This window comes from Bactrocera tryoni, unplaced genomic scaffold, assembly GCF_016617805.1.
Source record: "Bactrocera tryoni isolate S06 unplaced genomic scaffold, CSIRO_BtryS06_freeze2 scaffold_11, whole genome shotgun sequence".
Lineage (NCBI taxonomy): Eukaryota > Metazoa > Arthropoda > Insecta > Diptera > Tephritidae > Bactrocera > Bactrocera tryoni.
In genome coordinates this window covers 9,630,079-9,652,716 of record NW_024395824.1, presented here as the reverse complement: position 1 = coordinate 9,652,716, position 22,638 = coordinate 9,630,079, and positions in this window count along the sequence as shown.

The following is a 22,638-nucleotide window of genomic DNA, read 5'->3' as shown; positions in this document are numbered from 1 at the left end:
TTGTACATACCGAAGTATGTACACATATCTTAAACATAAGTGTTCTCATCGGCATACACACCATTTCTTATCTTTTAATAGTTTAGGATCATTTCCGTTCCTTTACATCAAGTGCATTAAATATTTCAGTCTCTAATCAATATGCCTGTTCAAATATATTGAACAGGCTTATCTTCGCCAGTGTTGAGACAGTACAAAGCAATACATAAACAACGCATAGAGATACATATGAAACATTTATATCAGGCACGTATGCATTTATATGCAATACGTATGCACTCAACAATTAACAACCAAAGATATTTACTTAAGATAACATATTGACTTAGGATATGTATTTAGGCAATTGAATACAAATGTGCATGTGCACTTGAAAACAACCCTATACCATGTAACATAAACAATACCCGAAATTATGTTATGTGTTAGCGATAATGCATACAAATATTTGACATATGAGATCCGTTTCTATACAGATTTATCTCATTTACAATTGTAGCCGTTAAGAACTGTTCAGAAATCTGAACACAAGTGTTATGAATGGTTTGCTATGTGACCTATTTAAAACAAAGTTTAACGCACTTTTCCATCAGTAAAATCCGTTCATACAAAATCATTGGTCACAAACATCCTTGACGAGAATGATCAGAAAGAAATTCTTCATATGGAGCAAAATAGAGCCACCGGTCTATCACAAAATATGTTATGCAAATATTAAGGGATTGTTTTTTTCCAAAAATGAGAAAAATGTTAAAGAAAATTATACTTAACTATAAAATTTGCCTAGAAGCTAAATATCAGTGATACACTCCAAATCCTGAAGTGAGGAAAACCCCAATACCCAACAGACCCGGAGAAATTCTGCATGTCGATATTTTTTCTACAGACAATAAACATTATCTAACTTGCATAGATAAGTTTTCGAAATTTTCAAAAGTTCAATCAATTCCATCTAGGTCAATGATATCAAGGAACCCTATCATAGGAACTACGAACTTTTTCAATGACACTAAAAGTCTTGTTTGTGACAACGAAAAATCGCTGATTTCCGTAACGATTAAAAATTAGCTTAAAGATAATTATTTCGATATTTACGACACTCCCACATCGTAGCAGAACAAATGGACAGATAGAACGATTATTAAACTAAGCCAGGGACCTATTGACATGAATGACATTATTCTACTCGCAGCCTACAAATACAATAGGACAATATATACAGTAACTAGGCAACGACCTATTGATGTGATTTATTCTGATTCATCAAAATATTTGGACGAAATTAAAAACATCTTAACATAAGCACAAAACTCCGAACTTAATTATTATAAAAGAAAGAGAAAAACCAACATTTAAAAAAAAAAAAAGTTAAGTGAAAAAGTTTTCTAAAATCTAACAGAAGATTGCGAGACAAATTAAGAAAACAGTGCACAGAAAAAATGGTAGAAAGTATAGGCTCCTGATCCTTTTGCTAACCGCATTAGCACGGTTGGAAATTTTAAATTATACTATTCAATATACATGCTAATATCGGAGATTTTGCCATCTATCATCAATACAAGCACTTAATTCACCGCCTGAAATTAACCAATTACGAAAACATTGCCGAAAAAACGCATGACTTTACCGACAACTTTCTACAATCCCACATACGAAAGACCTTGCAACTGGACATAGACCGCATTTTACGATTACTGGGCTTTCCCAGAATTCACCACCGACATTGCCGTAGTCTTAACCTTTCGATGACTTCAACAAACTTCAAACGCGTACAGAATCTTTAATCGAAGCGAATCGTCATTCGGTCTATATCAATAGCAAATTACCAGTAAATATAAATCAATTAACTGATACTATAAATAAAATATTTTTACAAAAGAGCATGAACGTGACACTGAATACTTACTTGAATTGATATTACTCAGAAACATATTATTACATTAGAAAGATCATTAGTTATACCAATAAGCAACGAGAAGTTCATCACATTGCATTTCAAACCACAAGAAATTGTATCTCAGTAAAATTGATATTTGTTCATCATATTTTGTTTGGTTTTTTTGCGAATTTTGACTTCTTCGATTTTTTATGATTTATTTTGATCAGGTAATTAATAAAGATAATAACAAAAATATTTACAGCAATTTGAATTATTTTTTAATACAAAACTAATTTCAAAATTTTTTTCAACGAAAGTTGATATTTGTGCAAAAATGGGTTGGTAAAAAATATAAACGAAATTAATTAATGTTTACATTCAACGTTTAAGGTATTAATTAGATTAGTAACATGTTGAATTTTCCTTTCGTTGTGCAACCAATTTTAATTGTCGAGGTATCGAATTTACTAAGTTTTTAAGTACGCTTATATAGAGTATAGCGATAGCTCCCTATTCCTCAACAATGGCTTCTTTTAATTATTTTAAGCTGTCAAATTGTCGTCCACCTTCATAAACTTTTGAGGAAAGAATGGACTAAAGATCCTCAATCGGATTCAGGTCCGGACTTCTAGCTGGCCAATCCAATAACGAGCTTTTCGACTCGAGAAATGACTTCGTAAACCTTGAAACTTGTATCTTTTTGAAATATCCAGCCTTCGCCATGAAAGGAGATCAGTATACAATTGTAAATCAATCCGGCCAGGTACAAAGCAAATCGGAGAGTCTCTTTCGCGAAAAATCAAAATCATTGAATTGGAAAATCAAATTGCTATTAACTAAATCAATTCTTGCAGAGAGATCTTACGCGTGTCATTTTTTAAACCCAAAATGATGAATTTTGCACAAATATCAACTTTCTATTAAACGTGTGACTTTTTTTACTTTGAAATCCTAACGGGACTACAGATTGCAAGCAAATAAGAAGTAAATACAGTGGTACCTCGACATACGAGTTTAATTCGTTCCGCAACCTTGCTCGTATCTTGAATTACTCGTATATCTAAGCAAATTTCCCCATACAAAACCATTGAACTACCATTAATCCGTTCCAACCTCCAAAATGTCACCCCAGTTATTTTCATTACGTGGTTTTGAATAATAAAAACGTATTTATAAATATCAAATATTTATTACACAACAACAAAAAAGAGAATGCAAAGAAATAAATTAGATATCCTCACTGGTCTTTGCCTTTTTCGCTACATTTTTTTAGCTTTCACCTGTAGGCCGTTTAGAAAAAAACATGTCCAAGGAGGTTTGCTTCTTCCTGCCTCTCAGAATGTTCCGGAAATGAGTTTGGCAAGTGTCAGTAAAAAGGTCAGATGCACGACCTGTTGAAACTTCTTCTGGGTGTTTTTTCCATGAACTGTGTAACTCTCTTCCACATTCCTAACATCTCCTTTATCTCACTTGTAGAAATAACCTCCTCCACTGACCTCTCAAAACCAATTTCTTGCATAACCTCAGTATGCTGCTGTGACTGTAATTCTTGTATCTCTTCAGTCGTCAGTTCCTGGCTGTGCTCCTCGATGAGCTCGTTCACGTCTCTCTCTTCCACCTCTAGACCCATTGATTTCCCCAGAGATACAATCTCCTCCTCTACTGAAACACCGGGTTCCAATTCTTCATAGATCCTTTCAGCTACAGCTTCAGGCCACAGCTTTTTCCATGCAGAGGTCAAATTCCTCGTTGTAACTCCCAACCAGGCCTGATCGATAATTTGTAGGCAAATCGCTATATTAAAGTGGTCCTTCCAGAACTCTCGAAGGGTGAGGTTTGTGTTCTCCGTCACTTCAAAGCAGCGCCGAAACAGATGCCTGGTGTATAGTTTTTTAAAATTAGAAATCACTTGCTGATCCATGGGCTGCAGGATAGGAGTGGTGTTGGGTGGTAAGTAGAGAACCTTTATGAATTTTAACTCCTCCAGGATGTCCTCTTCGAGGTTTGGTGGATGAGCAGGGGCATTGTCGAGTATGAGAAGGGCTTGCACGGGTAGGTTATTTTCCTGTAGATATTTCTTAACAGTAGGTCCGAAGTAGGTTTACCCACTCCACAAAGAACTTCCTAGTGACCCATGCCTTCGGGTTCGACCTCCACATAACTTGCAGTTTTTCTTTCAAAATCTTATGTGATTTAAATGCTCTGGGGTTTTCCGAATGGTACACAAGCAGAGGCTTGATCTTGCAGTCGCCACTCGCATTGGCGCACAGTGCTAGAGTCAATCTGTCTGTAGGTTTGTGGCCTGGTATCATCTTCTCCTCTGCCGTTATATATGTTCTATTCCTCAGCTGCTTTAATATCTGAACTTGCTGCCTAACAACGGAGTAAATACCGCTCCTCTTTTTAAAATTCTCAAACCAGCCCCGGCTGGCTTTAAATGACTCTTCCGATGCCTCGTCGATGGAAGTCTGCGGGGTTAGCTTCAGCAAATCTCCATAGATCGCTCTTGCTTTCTCGCAAATGATGGTCTGCGTCAAGGTATCTCCTTAGAGCTGCTTTTCTGTCACCCTCACCATCAGCAATTTCTCCATATTTTCATGAAGGGAGGTTCGCAGCTTGGAAATTATCGTAAGGCCCTTAGCCGGCGTTACACTCTTTATCGACTCCTTCCGTTTAAGCACAGAACATGTCATGGACGTACTACGGCATTACTGCCTCGACAAGTCAACAACTCGCACACCTTGCTCATGTTTTTCTATAATTTCACGTTTTAATTCATTACTCATCATCTTTTTCTTAGCACTTGACTTTTTGCAAACTTTCTTTCGATCCATGGTTATAAAAATAAATAAACTACAACTGTAAATGTAAATGCAACACAAAACGCGAACACAACTGCACAACTTATCACAGCGGAAGCACGCTGCTAACTGATCGTGATGGCGCGACTGCGCGTTACTACCGAACCGAACCGAACCGGACTCGTATCTCGAATTTTGCTCGTAACTAAAAGCAAAAATCACTTGCTCGTCGGCTCGTATCTCGAAAAACTCGTATGTTGGGGCACTCGTATGTCGAGGTACCACTGTACATGGAAAAGCATCACAAAGCCTAAGTGAGAAAGCGTGCGTAGGCAAAACAATAATAGCGGAAATAGTACCATCAATAACAAGGTTTGAACAAATATCAATTTTACTGAGATATATTATAAAAATAAAACATTCGAGTGCATACAAAATTTGAATATACACACTTTACAAGAAATTAAATTATATATATATATATAAAAATAACTGTAAAAATATAATACAAAATTCAACTGATATAGAAATGTAAAACGATGTAATAATGTAAAAAAATCACCGAGATATAACATGTTGTTTTTGTTATAGCGGCAGAATTCTGCAGAGTTTACAGCCCTTGACCGGATAAAAAATCCGGTTACCTAGACCCGACTGTTGTGGGAACGGCCGAGATATAACATAATAAGCAATTGCGACAATAGAGGTTTATTTTTATAAAGAAATTTCTGTTAACTTTTCAAGATTGTAATGTAAATATAAACAACAAAATATTTCAAAACAAAAGCAAAGAATTTAAAAACAATTTTGTAATACTAAATACTAATTGTAATAATAAAATAAATAACACTAAAATCAAACCAACATTCGACGAAATAGTATTAAGTAATTGAAAATATTAAAAAAAAAATTAAGAATTAAAAAATTTCAAAATAAATCATACTCACTTTTCTATAGCAATAGTTTTGTTACTTCAAAACTCAGTGGAGATGGTCAAAGTATAAAAAATTAAAAACAAAATTTCGGGAGAATTTTCAAATTAAGGAGAAAGGAACAACTCCACCAACATACGATGTTGCGTCAACTCCAAAGCCAACAAACATACAAACCATTAATGGGGCTCAATAAAAAGTGAATAAAAACAAGCTTGGCAAATAAAGGAAGTGATCGAACTAATTGAAATCGTAAATAAATCAAGCAATAAGCACCGAATCGAAATTTTGTTTTGTTTTTCAATTAAAAAGTCAACAGAAGTTGACAGTGGTAACTCGCGAGCTATTTTAGCCGGCAATTTACACTGCACTCTTGGGTAGACAAAGCCAAGCCATGTGTTACCCAATGGCTGTGCCAAATGCTAAAAGATTGCGACTAAGCTACCTCACTATGGTCCTCAACCTGTCGTTGACAGCTCTTCAAATACCCAATGTGCGGAAAATCGGAAGAGTGGGCCACTACTGAAACATGGGAAACCCGCCAACTTAATTGAGTTCTATCGTGCGATAACTCTCTTCTCACCAGTAGTGAAGACACTTAAGGCCTTGCTGCTCTCCACCTTCCCACACCACCTGAGCCAAGCATGGCTTCCGAAAAGTGCACAGTACCACCACAGCATTTAACGTCATATCATAAACGCCCAGATAGTTCCTGGCCTTAATCAGAAGCCACCCTGCGAGAGGACGATCCTCGTAGAGTTGGACTTGTCAAAAGCCTTTGACACAGTCAATCACACAACGCTACTTGAGGACATCGAAAAAGCTACGCTCCCTCCAGGACTGAAGAGGAGGACTATAAACTACTTGTGCGTTCGTCAATCAACCGTACTTCTTCGAAGTTAAAACTCAAAACTGAGAAGAATTAAACCAGGGGCTCCGCAGGGTGGTGCCCTCTCCCCGTTATTGTTTCACTCCTATCTCGTACGCTGATGATAGCACGGTAATGACGTCGGGTAAAAAAATCGATGGCATGTGCTAAAACGGCTATCTTTCCGACCTTTCTCACTTTCTCGCTGCTCAGAACTCAACACAGCAACCATATTCACAAACTGCAGGAAGGGATAAAAATTTGACCTTAATATTGTAGACAATGGCGTTAAGATTCCAACTGTCATTAACCCTAACATTTTAGGTGTGACTTTCGACAGCCTGTGTTCCTTCACTCCTTACACGACCGCGATTATTGCCAAAGTACAGAGCCGCAACAAATTCCTCAATCAGCACAGCAGCAGGAAAAGACAAAGAATTATGTTGGCAACATACAAGGCAATCGGCCGGCCGGTGGTTAACTATGCCGCATCAATATGGTTGCCTGGATGTAGTGAAACGCAGACAAAGAAATTGCAAAACTTATCAGAACACTGCACTCCGGACAGTGCCTCTTGATGTCTCCCATAGAACACCTGCTCCCAGTCAGCATGGTTTGGTGACATCATTAAGAGTTGTTGCGGTTCAGACTCCTGCAGCAAGGTAAAATGATTGACACAATCCACTCCCAAATTCCTCTGCGTCCGGGTTGGACGCAATGCCAGCACGGTTTAGGAGGATACGAAGCAACCCAAGTATCATAGAACAGGATGACTTGGGAATTGCAAAGTTTACTTTCGCAATATGTTGTTTTGTTTTTGCAAAAGTGTAAAGATAGAAATGTTAAAATTAAAACCGAATAGTTCAAACGTCTTTCAAATACTTGTATATAGGAAAATACTTATTTTTGCCATTTTTTCACTTAGTCTTCTAATTTAAATAAAATCTACATCTATAATAACGTCAGGACCAATTTGACCAATTCTTTTTTTACATGTTCGTTGAAGTTCAAAGATGGTTTTTACGGCGAGAAAAATTCGAATAATTGCTGCAAAAACCTTAAAACCAGCCCTTTTTTGAATGTTCGTTTGTTAGTAACGCTAAGGCTCGAGAACGGCTGCACCAATCTTGATGAAATTTACAGAGATTGTTCGTTGTGGATCGGGGAAGGTTAAGAAAAAAAACATTATACTTTTCATAAAGAAAAGTCGGAAAATTGAACAATTCCAAAAAATAACTATTTTTTTACAAATTTTTTTTTAATTTTTTTGTTTTGCTTTTCAATTATTTGAATCGTTCAAATTTGTCGTTTGCTTTCTTTATTCCGGCTATTCAAAAAAAAAAAAATTATTGAAAACTATTCAGTGAAAACTGTATGTGTCTTTCATACGAAGTGATCAAATACAGATTGAAATTTGTTACGATGTCGCGCTAATAGCGGTCGGCGTTCTTTTTGGCATCAACATACATTGGCAGCCCAAGGCACATAACCGAGTACTCCAAGGATGCAATGACATACGTGTGGAATTATGGATCGCGGTCAATCAGCAAGCAATCGTCCCGATGTCACCGCTCGACTTTTCAAACAACAGCTACGATGTTTGATGGACTTTATCTGTAAGCAACGTATAAATGGTGCTTTTAGATGCTGGATGTACTCTGTTGAGCGGCTAAAAAGAAGTTTGCCGCACGCACACATTCTTCTTTGGATGGTGGATGGTGGTTAAACCAGATCAAATTGATGAAACCACCCCTGATCCAGAGAAAGATCCAGGATTATACGAACTGGTGAAAACCAATATGGTTCATGGACCTTGCGAACACCACTATCCCACATCGGTTTGAATGTCTGACAATAAATGCACGAAACACTATCCATGTGCTTTTCTTTCGGAAACACAAACTAGAAATGATGGATATCCACTCTACCACCAGACGACAATGGCAGAACATTCAGCATTCAATTTAGAGGAGTGAATATCGAAGTTGACCACACATGGATCGTATTATATTCACCACTATTGTCTTATTCACAATCAAAACGTATATCAAATTTGAGTATTGCAGTTTAGTGAAATCTATAAAATACGTTTGTAAGTACGTCACCAAAGGAAGCAACATGGCGGTTATTGGTCTTGAACGCGATGAGATCAGCAAGTATCAAATGAGTCGATACGTGAACTGCAATAAAACGCTTTGTATGATATTTACTTTTGCAATTCATGAACGTTTCCCGACTGTTGTGCGTCTCGCAGTTCATTTCTAAAATGGCCAAAAGTGCATTCCAACCCCGAGAATACAGTAAAGCCAGTGGAAACACCGCCAGCAACAAAATTAACAAAGATTAGTTTTTTTCTCAATTTTCGTCAGTGATCCGTTTTGATTCCGTTTGCTCTATTCGTTAATGCCTTGACGCTACACAGAAAGCAAGGCTAACCAGTAGATTGACATCCAGGTGTGTTTCTTCTTTCGCTACATGGCGCCAATTGAATTTTCCAAGCGTAGCCAGGTCCTTCTCCACTTAGTTGTTCCAACGGAGTGGCGATCTTCCTCTTCCTCTGCTTCCCCCGGCGGGTACTGCTTCGAATACTTTCAGAGCTGGATTGTTTTCAATATCATCGGCATACGCCAACAGCTGTACACTGCTTGATTAAGTTCTGCAGCTCGAATTATTTTCTTTAGCATCAGACTAAAGAAGTCGCACGATAGGGAGTCGCCTTGTCTGAAACCTCATTTGGTATCGAACGGCACGGAGAGGTCCTTCCCGATCCTGACAGAGCTTTTCGTGTTGCTCAACGCCAGTTGACAGCCGTATTTGTTTTGCGGGGATACCAAATTCAGACATTGCGGCATAAAGGCAGCTCTTTTTCGTGCTGTCGAAAGCAGCTTTGAAATCGACGAAGAGGTGGTGTGTGTCGATTCTTCTTTCACGGGTCTTTTCCAAGATTTGGCGCATGGTGATAATCTGGTCGGTTGTTGATTTTCCAGGTCTAAAGCCACACTGATAAGGTCTAATCAGATTGTTGACGGTGGGCTTTAATCATTCACACAATACGCTGGATAGAACCTTATACGCGATGTTAAGGAGGCTTATCCCACGGTAGTTGGCGCAGATTGTGGGGTCTCCCTTTTTGTGGATTGGGCATAGCACACTTAAATTCCAATCGTTAGGCATGCTTTCGTCCCACCATATTTTACAAAGAAGCTGATGCATGCTCCTTATCAGTTCTTCGCCGCCGTGTTTGAATAGCTCGGCCGTCAATCAGTCGGCCCCCGATGCTTTGTTGTTCTTCAGACGGGTAATTGCTATTCGAACTTCTTCACGGTCTGGCAATGGAACGTCTGCTCCATCGTCATCGATTGGGGAATCGGGTTCGCCTTCTCCTGGCGTTGTGCGTTCACTGCCATTCAGCAGGCTGGAGAAATGTTCCCTCCATAATTTAGGTATGCTCTGGGCATCGGTGACTAGATCACCTTTGGGGGTTCTACAAGAGTATGCTCCGGTTTTGAAACCTTCTGTAAGCCGCCGCATTTTTTCGTAGAATTTTCGAGCATTACCCCAGTCGGCCAGCTTATCAAGCTCTTCGTACTCATGCATTTCGGCCTCTTTCTTTTTCTGTCTGAAAATGCGTCTCGCTTCCCCCTTCAACTCTCGGTATCTATCCCATCCCGCACGTGTTGTGGTCGATCGTAACGTTGCGAGGTAGGCTGCCTGTTTTCTCTCCGCTACAACACGGTACTCCTCGTAGTACAAGCTGTTCTTTTGTATTTTCCGAAAACTAATGGTTTCGGTTGCAGCTGTACGTAAGGAACTTGAAATGCCGTCCCACAGTTCCCTTATACCGAGTTGTTGACGAGTGCTCTCAGAGAGCAGGAGTGCAAACCGAGTGGAAAATCGTTCTGCTGTCTGTTGTGATTGCAGCTTCTCGACGTCTAATCTTCCTTGTGTTTGTTGACGTGGGTTTTTTGCTGCACAGAGGCGGGTGCGAATCTTGGTTACAACAAGATAGTGGTCCGAGTCGATGTTAGGACCTCGGACCGTACGCACGTCTAGAACACTGGAGACGTGTCCTCCATCTATCACAGTCTTTCCCAAAGTGGGCGATAACGCCCCCTTGTGGGCGCTGCAGGTGTCAAGAGGGCCGTAAGAGACCCAGCAAGAAAATGTTGGCGTTGTGTAGAGGCCTAGGGGGTGATTTGTAATTTTATTTAGCTAGGAGGCCTCTTAGACAACGACTGCATGAGCTCTCGACAGAATGGGGGCGCTAAAAAAATATTTATTCTCAAAGTGGGCAGTAGACAAAATAAGTTTGAGAACCACTGGTCTATCACAACGTGAACGATCTGGTTGGTGGCTTTTCGATTCAGAGACAGCCAGGTAGCTTGATGTATTTTCTTGTGCTGGAATCTAGTACTACAGATAACCATATTTCGGGCCCCGGCGAAGTCGATCAGCCTCAACACATATGGGGATGTTTCGTCGTGGAGGCGGAATTTACCGACCGTAGTGCCAAAGATACCTTCTTTGCCCACTCTGGCGTTAAAGTCGCCAAGCACGATTTTGACATCGTGGCTTGGGCAGCTCTCATAGGTGCCCTCCAAGCGCTCATAGAAGGCATCTTTGGTCACAACGTTCTTCTCTTCCGTCGGGGCGTGGGCGCAAATAAGCGATATGTTGAAGAACCTCGCTTTGATGCGGATTGCGGCTAGACGTTCATTCGCCGGAGTGAATGATAGTACTCGGCGACGGAGTCTCTTTCCCACCACGAATCCCACACATAACTTGCGCTCCTTTATATGGCCACTGTAGTAAATGCCACAAGGACCTACTCGAACTGATGGACGGGCATCAGCCGTCACTCTAACCCGTCACTCTAACGAGGACATCAATCAGCTGGGCAGCGGCACCTTCCCAATTAAGGGACCGGACATTCCAGGTGCATGCCCTTAATTCGTAGTCCTTATTTCGTTTGCCATGGTCGTCATCAAAAGGGGAGTCTCTCATCCGAGGCTTGTTGCTTCCTTTCATTGGGGGTGTTTTTTTACGTGGCGGGTCCAACGCACAACCCTGCGGAGGGGTTCGGTAGCTATTGATAAATGTATGTGGTTCAATTTCATTTGAATCATTGCGTACTGTGAATGGTACGGTGTATGCAACTGTTTGAGAAGCTTGCCAGCAATTACAATTGCTGGAACTTGACAACCACTCGACTCAAACGATGAACGATTCGATAGCTACTCCGCATGCCACTGAAGTTCGCACACTTTTCGTTATGATCATTTCAACATATCAGTCTTGAAATCGGCGGAAATTATGGGCTACGAACAAAAATTATATTGCCGAAAACATTTTACATTATATTCGATAAGAACTGGAGATAGGCAAATTCCTGTTGATACTTCAAGTGGTTTGTTATCAATTCCACCTGCCTTTTGTCAATTCACTTTAACGAAATATGAATTCATCACGAATGTTTATGCCGACATTGACCAAATTATCATAACTACGATTGATTTAGTGTAACTGAAAGGTTACGAATGTTCATAAGGATATGTCCGATATTAATACATCCTCATATATAATTTTTAGTGTCACTTTCTGTGCGATATATGTATGGAGGTTGATTCCACCAGAAATATAATCTGTTTTCTCGTTTCTACAAGCCGGATCATTACGTAACGTTTGAGGCGATCTCAAATCATTTTTTTTGGTTTTCAGTATTTTCAATGTTTTGGTTGTAGTGGGTGGAGATGGCGGTAGAGAGGAAGGAGGTTTTAATTTAGTTAATGTGAATGTACAGTGTGCTTAGCGCGTGCTGCCAAAGGGTTTTGACAATAAATTTTCAGTCTGTTTAATATTTTCAGTTAACGAATGCGATGTTTTACCATTAGTGACATCGGAAGAATAATTTTGTCCACTTTGAAGACGATGGCAAAATATGTTCAGCACTTGTAGTACTTAAACTGGTCGAAGATGAGCTTGGCGAAGATGATAACGATGAAGCGGACGGTGAGAGATTTTCCAAGTACTTCAGCGAAATTTCAGGCTTTATCAGAGTTTACTTAATGATCTCGTTTTGTTGATCTTCTTTCAAAGAATACCAAAGCATGCCATATGATGATTTTGTTATGTTAATATCAGACGCTATACGCTGAGAAGATGGGTTCATGTGTAGAAGATTACGCAAGTGAGGAAAGTTCTCTGATGGCCATTCACTTGGGAGTGGACAGAAACGATTCATTTACATATGACTCAAGCAGCTCACGACTTTCGGTCTTTGACATAGTATCCTCTCGGTAGCCAGAAAACATTCGTTTGAAGGCGAGCTAAACATCCCCTCCACAGGGTTGTGCGCTGGGGTTGGGACCCGTCACGTAAAAAAAACCGCCCAATGAAGGAGCACAAACATCCTCGAATGAATGACCCCCTTTTTGATGACGACCAGCGCAAACGCTCTAAGGATAACGATTTAAGGGCATGCACCTGGAATGTCCGGTCCCTTAATTTGGAAGGTGCCGCTGTCCAGCTGATTGATGTTCTCATTAGAAAGAAGGCTGACATCACTGCCGCCCAAGAAATGCGAAGGACTGGACAAGGACTGAGACGAGTAGGTCCTTGTGGCATTTACTACAGTGGCCATATAAAGGAGCGCAAGTTATGTGTGGGATTCGTGGTGGGAAAGAGACTCCGTCGCCGAGTACTATCATTCACTCCGGCGAATGAACGTCTAGCCGCAATCCGCATCAAAGCGAGGTTCTTCAACATATCGCTTATTTGCGCCCACGCCCCGACGGAAGAGAAGAACGTTGTGACCAAAGATGCCTTCTATGAGCGCTTGGAGCCCACCTATAGGAGCTGCCCCCGCCACGATGTGAAAATCGGTGACTTTGACGCCAGAGTGGGCATAGAAGGTATCTTTGGCACAATCGGTGAATTCAGCCTCCACGAGCAAATACCCCCAAATGAGTTGAGGCTGATCAACTTCGCCAGGTCCCGCGATATGGTCATCTGTTGTACTAGATTCTAGCATAGAAAAATTCAATGCTACCTGGCCCTCTTCTGATCGAAAAGCCACCAACCAGATCGATCATGTTGTGATAAACTGAAGACGGTATCCAGTGTTTCAGACATGAGTACGTTCCGAGGTCCTAACATCGACTCGGACCACTTACTTGTTGCATCCAAGCTTTGCATCCGCCTCTGTGCAGCAAAAAACACAACGTTTTACGTCGAAAAGCTGCAATCATAACAGACAGCCGAACGTTTTTCTACTCGACTTGCTCTCATGAACCTGGGAGCTTTGCAGAAAAAAAAGAGAGAGGCTAAAATGCATGAGTACGAAGAGCTTGATAAGCTGGCCGACAGGGGTAATGCTCGAAAATTCTACGAAAAGATGCGGCAAGTAGCAGAAGTTTACAAGACCGGAGCATACTTTTGTAGAAACCCCTAGGGATGATCTAGTCATTGCATAATAAAATTATGGAGAAAACACTTCTCCAGCCTGCAGAATGGCAGCGCAATCATAACACCAAGAGAAGGCAAACCCGATTCCTTGACCGATGACGAAAGAGCAGATTTTTCATTGCCCGAACATGAAGAAGTTCAAATAGCAATTAGGGGTCTGAAGAACAACAAAGCGACGGGGGCCGATGAATTGCCGACCGAACTATTCAAACACAGCAGCGAAGAGCTGATAAGGAGCATGCATCAGCTTCTTTGTAGAATATGGTCGGACGAAAGTATACCCAAAGATTGTAATGCAAGTGTGATCTGCCCAATCCATAAAAAGGAAGACCCCACAATTCACCGCCCACCGTCAACAAACTGATTGGACCTTATCAGTGTGGCTTTAGACCTGGCAGATCACCAACTGACCAGATATTCACCATGCGCCAAATCTTGGAAAAGACCCGTGAAAGGAGAATCGACACACACCACCTCTTCGTCGATTTCAAAGCTGCTTTCTACAGGACGAAAAGGAGCTGCATTTAATCCGCGATGTCTGAAGTTGGTATCCCCGCAAAACTAATACGGCTGTGTAAACTAACGTTGAGCAACACGTAAAGCTCCGTCAGGATCGGGAAGGACCTGTCCGAGCTGTTTGATACCAAACGAGGTTTCAGACAAGGCGACTCGCTAACGTGTGACTTCTTCAATCAGCTGCTGGAGAAAATAATTCGAACTGCAGAACTTAATCGAGCAGGTACAGTCTTTTATAAGAGTGTACAGGTACTGGCGTATGCCGATGATATTGATATCAACGGCCTCAACACCCGCGCCGTTAGTTCTGCTTTCTCCAGACTGGACAAGGAAGCAAAGCAAATGGGTCTGGCAGTGAACGAGGGCAAGACGAAATATCTCCTGTTATCAAACAAACAGTCATAACTTTGAAGTTGTAGATAGTTGCGTATATTTGGGAACCAGTGTAAACACCACCAACAATGTCAGCCTGGACATCGAACGCAGGATAACTCTTACCAACGGGTGCTACTTCGGACTAATTAGGCAATTGAGAAGCAAAGTCCTCTCTCGACGAACAAAAACCAAACTCTATAAGTCACTCATAATTCGCGTCCTGCTATATGGTGCAGAGGCATGGACGATGGCAACAACTGATGAGTCGACGTTGCGAGTTTTCGAGAGAAAAGTACTGCGAAAGATTTATGCCCCTTTGCACGTCTGCCACGGAGGACATCGCATTCGATGGAACGATGTGCTGTGTAAGATATATATGACATTGACATAGTTCAACGAATTAAAAGACAGCGGCTACGCTGGCTAGGTCATGTTTATAGTATTCGACGCAGTACCCGCCGGGGAAAGCAGAGGAAGGGAAAGAGCTCCACTCCGTTGGAAGAACCAGGTGAAGAAGGACCTTGTTTCGCTTGAAATATCCAATTAGGGCCACGTAGCTAAAAAAAGAAACGACTGGCGCGCTGTTGTTAACTCGGCTATAATCGCGTAAACGGTGTCTACGCCAGTAAAAAAGAAGAGTTCTATTTACTTGCTCTATCGTGCTGCTTTGCACGAAACCCGAACTGGTGCATACGTATGTATTATTGTCGTAGAGGAAAGGCTACATCTTGATAGTAATTTTTTATACTCTCGCAACAAAGTTTCTAAGGAGAGTATTATAGTTTTGTTCACATAACGGTTGTTCGTAAGTCCTAAAACTAAAAGAGTCAGATATAAGGTTATATATACCATAGTGATCAGGGTGACGAGTAGAGTTGAAATCCGGATGTCTGTCTGTCCGTCCGTCCGTCTGTCCGTCCGTCCGTCCGTGCAAGCTGTAACTTGAGTAAAAATTGAGATATCATGATAAAACTTGGTACACGTATTTCTCCATCCATAAGAAGGTTAAGTTCGAAGATGGGCAAAATCGGCCCACAAAATGGCGAAAACCGAAAACCTATAAAGTGTCATAACTAAGCCATAAATAAAGATATTAAAGTGAAACTTGGCACAAAGGATTGCATTAGGGAGGGGCATATTTGGACATAATTTTTTTGGAAAAGTGGGCGTGGCCCCGCCCCCTACTAAGTTTTTTGTACATATCTCGGAAACTACTATAGCTATGCCAACCAAACTCTATAGGGTCGTTTTCTTCAGGCATTTCCATATACAGTTCAAAAATGGAAGAAATCGGATAATAACCACGCCCACCTCCCATACAAAGGTTATATTGAAAATCACTAAAAGTGCGTTAACCGACTAACAAAAAACGTCAGAAACACTAAATTTTACGGAAGAAATGGCAGAAGGAAGCTGCACTCAGGCTTTTTTTTTTAAATTGAAAATGGGCGTGGCGTCGCCCACTTATGGACCAAAAACCATATCTCAGGAACTACTTTACTGATTTCAATGAAATTCGGTATATAATATTTTCTTAACATCCTGATGACATGTACGAAATATGGGTGAAATCGGTTCACGACCACGCCTTCTTCCAATATAACGCTATTTTGAATTACCTCTGATGCCTTCTCTGTATACTATATACATTAGGAACCAATGCTGATAGCAGAATAAAACTTTACACAAATACGGTATTTGAAAAATATGTAAATGACGGATAACGAAATCTCGATTATCACTTTATGATGTGAGAGTATAAAATGTTCGGTGACACCCGGACTTAGCCCTTCCTTACTTGTTTTTAAATATTTTTGAAAGACAGAGTAGAAGACTGATTGGTCTGAATGAAGTCTTTTTCAGGTTTATCAACTATCAAGATAATCTGCGTCTTTTTTCATGATATTGGATAGTATCCGAAACTAAGAATTGCATTGAAGAGCAAAGAGAGCACCTTTACCGCAATAATTGGTAACTCAAATATCTTTTTTGGGGTAATATTATCACGTTCCGGTGACTTTTTTGGATTAAGTTCTTTTATGATTCCAATAATTTCAGAAGATGAAGGCTTAAAAGACTCGAGTGACTTAGCTGTGTTGGGTAAGATTGACAGCTTAAAATGATTATTTGGCAAATTAGGTTGAAATACCTTTTCTAGGTGATTTGCAAACCAATTAGCCTTTTCCTCGTCGCTTCGAGCACAATTCTCGTATCCCTTTCCGGCCTATAGCAAATCTACTTAATAAAATTTGTTTCTCTTTTAGGTCCTATTACTTTGGCCATCTTATATATAAAAATGAAACCCTTTTTCGTTGCCGGGCATCACGCGTGAATGGCTGAACCGATTTGGCTGATTTTTTTGTTGTATTTGTTATTATTAAGAGAAGGTTCTTATGTAAGAAAAAATTACGAAAGTTGCCGGAAAACGCCAAAACACAGTCCTTTTCCCATACAAACGTTTTATTTTGTATATACATACATACATACATACATATGTACATATGTAAGTAAAAATTATTGTTTGTTTGTTAGGAACGCTAACGCTCGAGAACGGCGGAACCAATCTCAATGAAATCAGAAGTTGTTCGCTGTGGATCTGGAAAGGGTTAGATATGAAAAAAACCATATACTTTTCATAAGGAAAAGTCGAAAAATTGGAAATTTCCAAAAAGTGACTTTTCATACAATTCTTTTTTGTTTTGTTTTTCAATATTTTGATTTGTAAATTCTTTGAATCGTTCAATTTCGGTCGCTTGCTTTTTCATTCCGGCTATTTAAAAGGAAAATTATTGAAAATTATTCAGTGAAAACTTTATGTGTGTTTCAAACGAAGTGATCAATTACAGATTGAAATTTGTTACGAAGTAACGAAGATATCGCGCAAATATCGGTCGGCGTTCTTTTTGTCATCAACGTATGGCAGCCCAAGACACATGAACTACATGAGACTCCCAGGATGCGATGACATATGTGTGGAATTATGATTCGCTGTCAATCAGCAAGCGATCATCACGACAATACAGCAAGACTTTTCAAACAATAGCTACGATGTTTGATGGTCTTTATCTTGAAGCAACGTATGTATATACAAGTATGGTGCAGTCAGATGCTAGATGTACTCTGTTGAGTTGCAAAAAAGAGGTTTGCCGCACGCACAGATTCTTCTTTGAATGGTGGATGATGGTTACACCAGATCAAATTGATGAAATCATTTCTGCGGAAATTCCTCATGCAGAGAAAGATCCATTATTCTACGAAGTGAAGAAAACCAATATGGTGCATGGACCTTGCGGACACCACAATCCCACTTGCAATAAATGCACGAAACACTATCCTTTTCTTTCGGAAACGCAAACTGGAAATGATGGATATCCACTCTACCGTCGAAGCTCATCAGACGACAATGGCAGGACATTTACCATTCAACTTAGAATAGTGAATATCAAAGTCGACAACATATGGATCGTACCATATTCGCCACTATAGTCTAATTCACATTCAAAACTCATGCCAATGTTTGATATTGTAGTTTGGTGAAATCTATTTTTCCGACTGTTGTCCGTTTCGCAGTTCATTTGGAGAATGGCTAAAGAGTGTTTTTCAACCCAGAGAATACAGTACAGCCAGCGGAAACACTTCCAACAACAAAATTCACATTGACGAGTTTTTTCTCAACTTGCGTCAGTGATTCGTTTGTGAGAACATTGCTCTATTCGGAAATGCCTTGATATTATGCATGGAATGTATCGCCGAAGAAAAGGTTACGCAGAAAGCAAGGCCAAGTAGAAGATGGACATCCAGGTGAGTTCTCAACTAATGCATTAGAACTAATTTGATATTGATTATTGTACGCATTTCAACTTCATTTGAGTCATTGCGTATTGTGAATGATACAGTGTGCAACTTTTCGAAAAGCATGCCAGCAATTACAATTGCGGGAAAATGACACTCACTGGGATCAAACGATGGACGATGCGATAGCAATTTCGCATGCCACTAAAGTTCGAATAGTTTTCGCGATGATAATTTCAACATATTAGCCTTCAAATCTGCGTCAACTATGAGATAGGAACAAAAATGACATTGCCGAAGGCATTTTACATCATATTCGCTAAGAATTGGAAATGGGAAAATTTCGGTGTAACCTTCAGTTGTTTGATATCAGTTCCACCTGTCTTTTTTTCAATTCACTTCAAAGAAAGATAAACTCATCACGAATGTTTATCCAAACATTGGCTAAATTATCATAACTTCAATTGCTGGAGTGCACGCGCAATTTTAGCTTCCAAAATACCGATGTTAATGATTGAAACTGGAAGATTCAAAGTCAAATGCCGGGAGATTGGCGCTCATACAAATCGATCGAACGTCTCGATAATGAAGACAAAGCCGTGAATTATCAAACGGAATTTCTAAATTATTTGGAGGGGCTATCGCATCATTTGCGTCTCAAAGTTGGATCTGTCATTATTATTATGATGCATCTATCAAATACAAGGGGGCCGAATGCTTGATTCTACGAATTTCTTTGAGCGCCAACGATTTGCCAAATCAGTTCACAAGGATAGTCGCTAGAAGAGTGTGGCATACAACTGGAAATGCCATGTTTTTCACACGGCCAGCTATATTTGGCGTGTTCACAAGTTGGGAAGCTACATATCTTCTCTGTACATTTACGCGCCGGAACTGAAACCAAAAAATGTTGTTTATAAAGTTGCGCTACAGTGAAAAAAAAGTAAAAAAATCGCAAATAAATGGTTTTTAACACAATATAAATTCCAACTTTCTTTTTCGTTTCAAAACACATAATTTCACGCAGGACAACGCCTGCGGGGTCAGCTAGTTGTAGATAATAACCAATACGTTTGTTTTTGAAATTTTCAGTTTATCCTTTATTTCTAGGATACGCACAATTGCTGCGTTTCGGTCTGATTTCAAATAAAAAAATGTGCATACATAACTCGAAATGTTCTTTAATTCAATTTTATTTTTATTTTTATTATATTTATTATTTTTCTGTATGATATTTCATAAAACAATTTTGTCTTGTCCGAGATCTACAACCAACATGCCTACAGCATTTTGCGGATGACAAATCATGCTCAATTGGCCAGTGGTTGAACCGATCAAGCCTCTTATCGTTGCATGGCTGGGAAGGTGGACGATATCTTTTTGCAAAACCTTGAGTTTCTTCTTCCTCTGTGTTGGGTTCATACTCAGCATGTGTCCTTTTCTCAATAGCGATCAGTTGTTCAGCTAAAGCTAATTTAAAACTTATCAAGTCATGAGAATCTGCCCGAAATTTCGAGTTAGCTGATCACAAATATCCACGCGTCCCATCGATTTGTTGTATTATCTTACTATCTTTGGAGCTGGAACTTCAACATACCTTTTTTATTTTTTTCAGCGTTTAACATTGGAAACCGGTCCACAACCATAAGCTGATGATGCCAGGATTACCGCTTTAGAATCTTTCCACTGCGCCACGACAATATTTTCTTCGCTATGACAAAATTCTTCCATATCGCCCCTTTTCATTTGTTTTTCATTGGTGAGGTGGATATTTTTTATTCTGTTTCTCATTATTGTCCCAGTGGCATAAATACCACGACTTAAAAGCGTCTGAAGAAGCGGTATTGTCGTAAAGTAGCGATCAAAAAAAACTTTTGAACCTTCTGGCAGTGTTTCAACCAAACGCAAAACGAAGGCTGGTCCTAGACCCAAGTTCGTATTCGAAAGTGGTGTCGTCTTTCCTTGATAGATTTCAAAATCGAGCACCAGACCTTCAGATGTTGTTAAGACTTCATTCATCAATCCCACTACTCTTGGTTTGTTAGGGAGACTTTGTCGAATAGGACAACGGCCAGTGAAAGGGATCATTTGTTCGTCTATAGAATAATTATCGCCTGGCTTTCTGGGAAGGCTTCGACAAGCTAATCTAATAACTTCAATCAAAGGTTTTATTTTCCAAAAAGACATTGGATTGTTTCTCTTCTTCTGTTACTTCATTGGCGTCCACCACATGGAGACACATGCGCAAAAGAAGGAAACGATCGCGACTCATTGTATCAGCTACAATAGGAAGTCTTGTTTTTTTTCCCAGTACATGCGCAATCTTGAGTAACGTATGCAACCCATTGCAACAATTATACCAAAGAAATTCTTTATTTCTCCGATTGTAGCCGCCAGTGGTTTTCCTTTCGTAAGCATATGGTACCTATTTGTGTACTCCACTACTCTTTTTAAAAAATCGTCATTGAAATAAGCAGAGAAATAATGTTTAGGAGACTCCAAAGTTACGTTAATTTCCGCAGATTGAGAAACACTCTCTTCCAATTGTATATCAAAAGGTCTTTTCCTCCAATATAACGGCGATTGGCGTTTTCAGTGACATTTTGTGGTGTCTCCGTAGCGTTAATTTCGTGATCATCTTCGTCACTTTGATCGTCTAAAGTTTCATCTCCCACAGAAGGTAGTTCCCAAGTCGCATCCACAAGCTCGTCATCGCTACTAAAATCCTCTAAATCCGACTCCAATAGTGCACCAAGTATTTCGTCTTCAGTGAATTGCTCTAAATGAAAAAAAGATCATATTCATATTTCGTTAAATTAGTCCTGACACGCACAATTGTATCACTTGAAACAAAACAGTCTAAAAAACACTTGAAGTTACAAAATAAATACTGAATGCCACTTTTTAATTAAAACTTGTTCTGTTTTGATTGAGATTACACATTTTTGATAATGATTTTCACTTTTTAAACAAGTCAAAAAATTTATCATATTTACTCCTCCGACTCATTTTTGCAAATGATTGAAATGCAATTAGGCTGTTCACGATAAGGTGGTTATCGGGTTATGTGGTTATGTGATTAAGTGAACAACAACAAAATGCGGTATGACAAAATAACCAAAGTTGACCAACCTAGGCCCTTGTTTACAGATTATGTGGTTATTTGCTTATTTCCAGTGTTAGAAAGTCGTTGCAATTTTACTAAATGGCAGCACAAAAAATAAATAAAACTAAGCGAATGGCATTTCCATTTAGATTTTCTTATTGGAAAATCTGCTATTAACAGCTGTTTTTTGTTTAAATCAACAAAAATCATCAAAGTAAGTAAAAAGATAAAGTACAAAACAAATATATATTTTTTTGTCATTTATTTATACTATAATTTTAGTGTCTACAGAAATACAAAGCGCCGGCGAGAAAAGGAGGTGAAAAAATGGACGGAAGCCGAAATCAAAGCCGTGCTGTCCTATATGCAGGATCACCGAAACGTCGAGGTTAGTTTCGACACATTAGTTATTTATGTATTTTGATTTAATTACATCTCCTTTAATTTCAGAAACAAACAGCGAAAATTTATTACAGTAAGTTACTTGCAGTGACAAAAATTGAAGCAACGTGGAACATCTTAAAATGTAAGATTCGCTATTTAAAAAGCCAAATGAAATCGGCGGAACACTGGCTAAATTCCACGGGCGCTGGAGTAGAGGATGACGATGTGGAGCTGACTGTGATGGGTAGATTTTATATATATTTTAATATCAACTTTGGAATTAAATTGATTTGTTTTAGTACAGATAAAGTGCTTAAAAGTTGTCCGCATTACAAACAATTAGCGGACATTTTTGCTACGGAGAGGGAAGCTGAGGTGGTGGTATAGAAAATGTTGTCCATGATTTGAAGAGCCCGAACCCGAAGCGCAGGAAGAAAATGACACATCTGTATTGGCATCTGGCTCATCTGCACCAGCCCGTTTGCAAAAAAAATTAAGGCCAAACACCAAAAACACTGCCA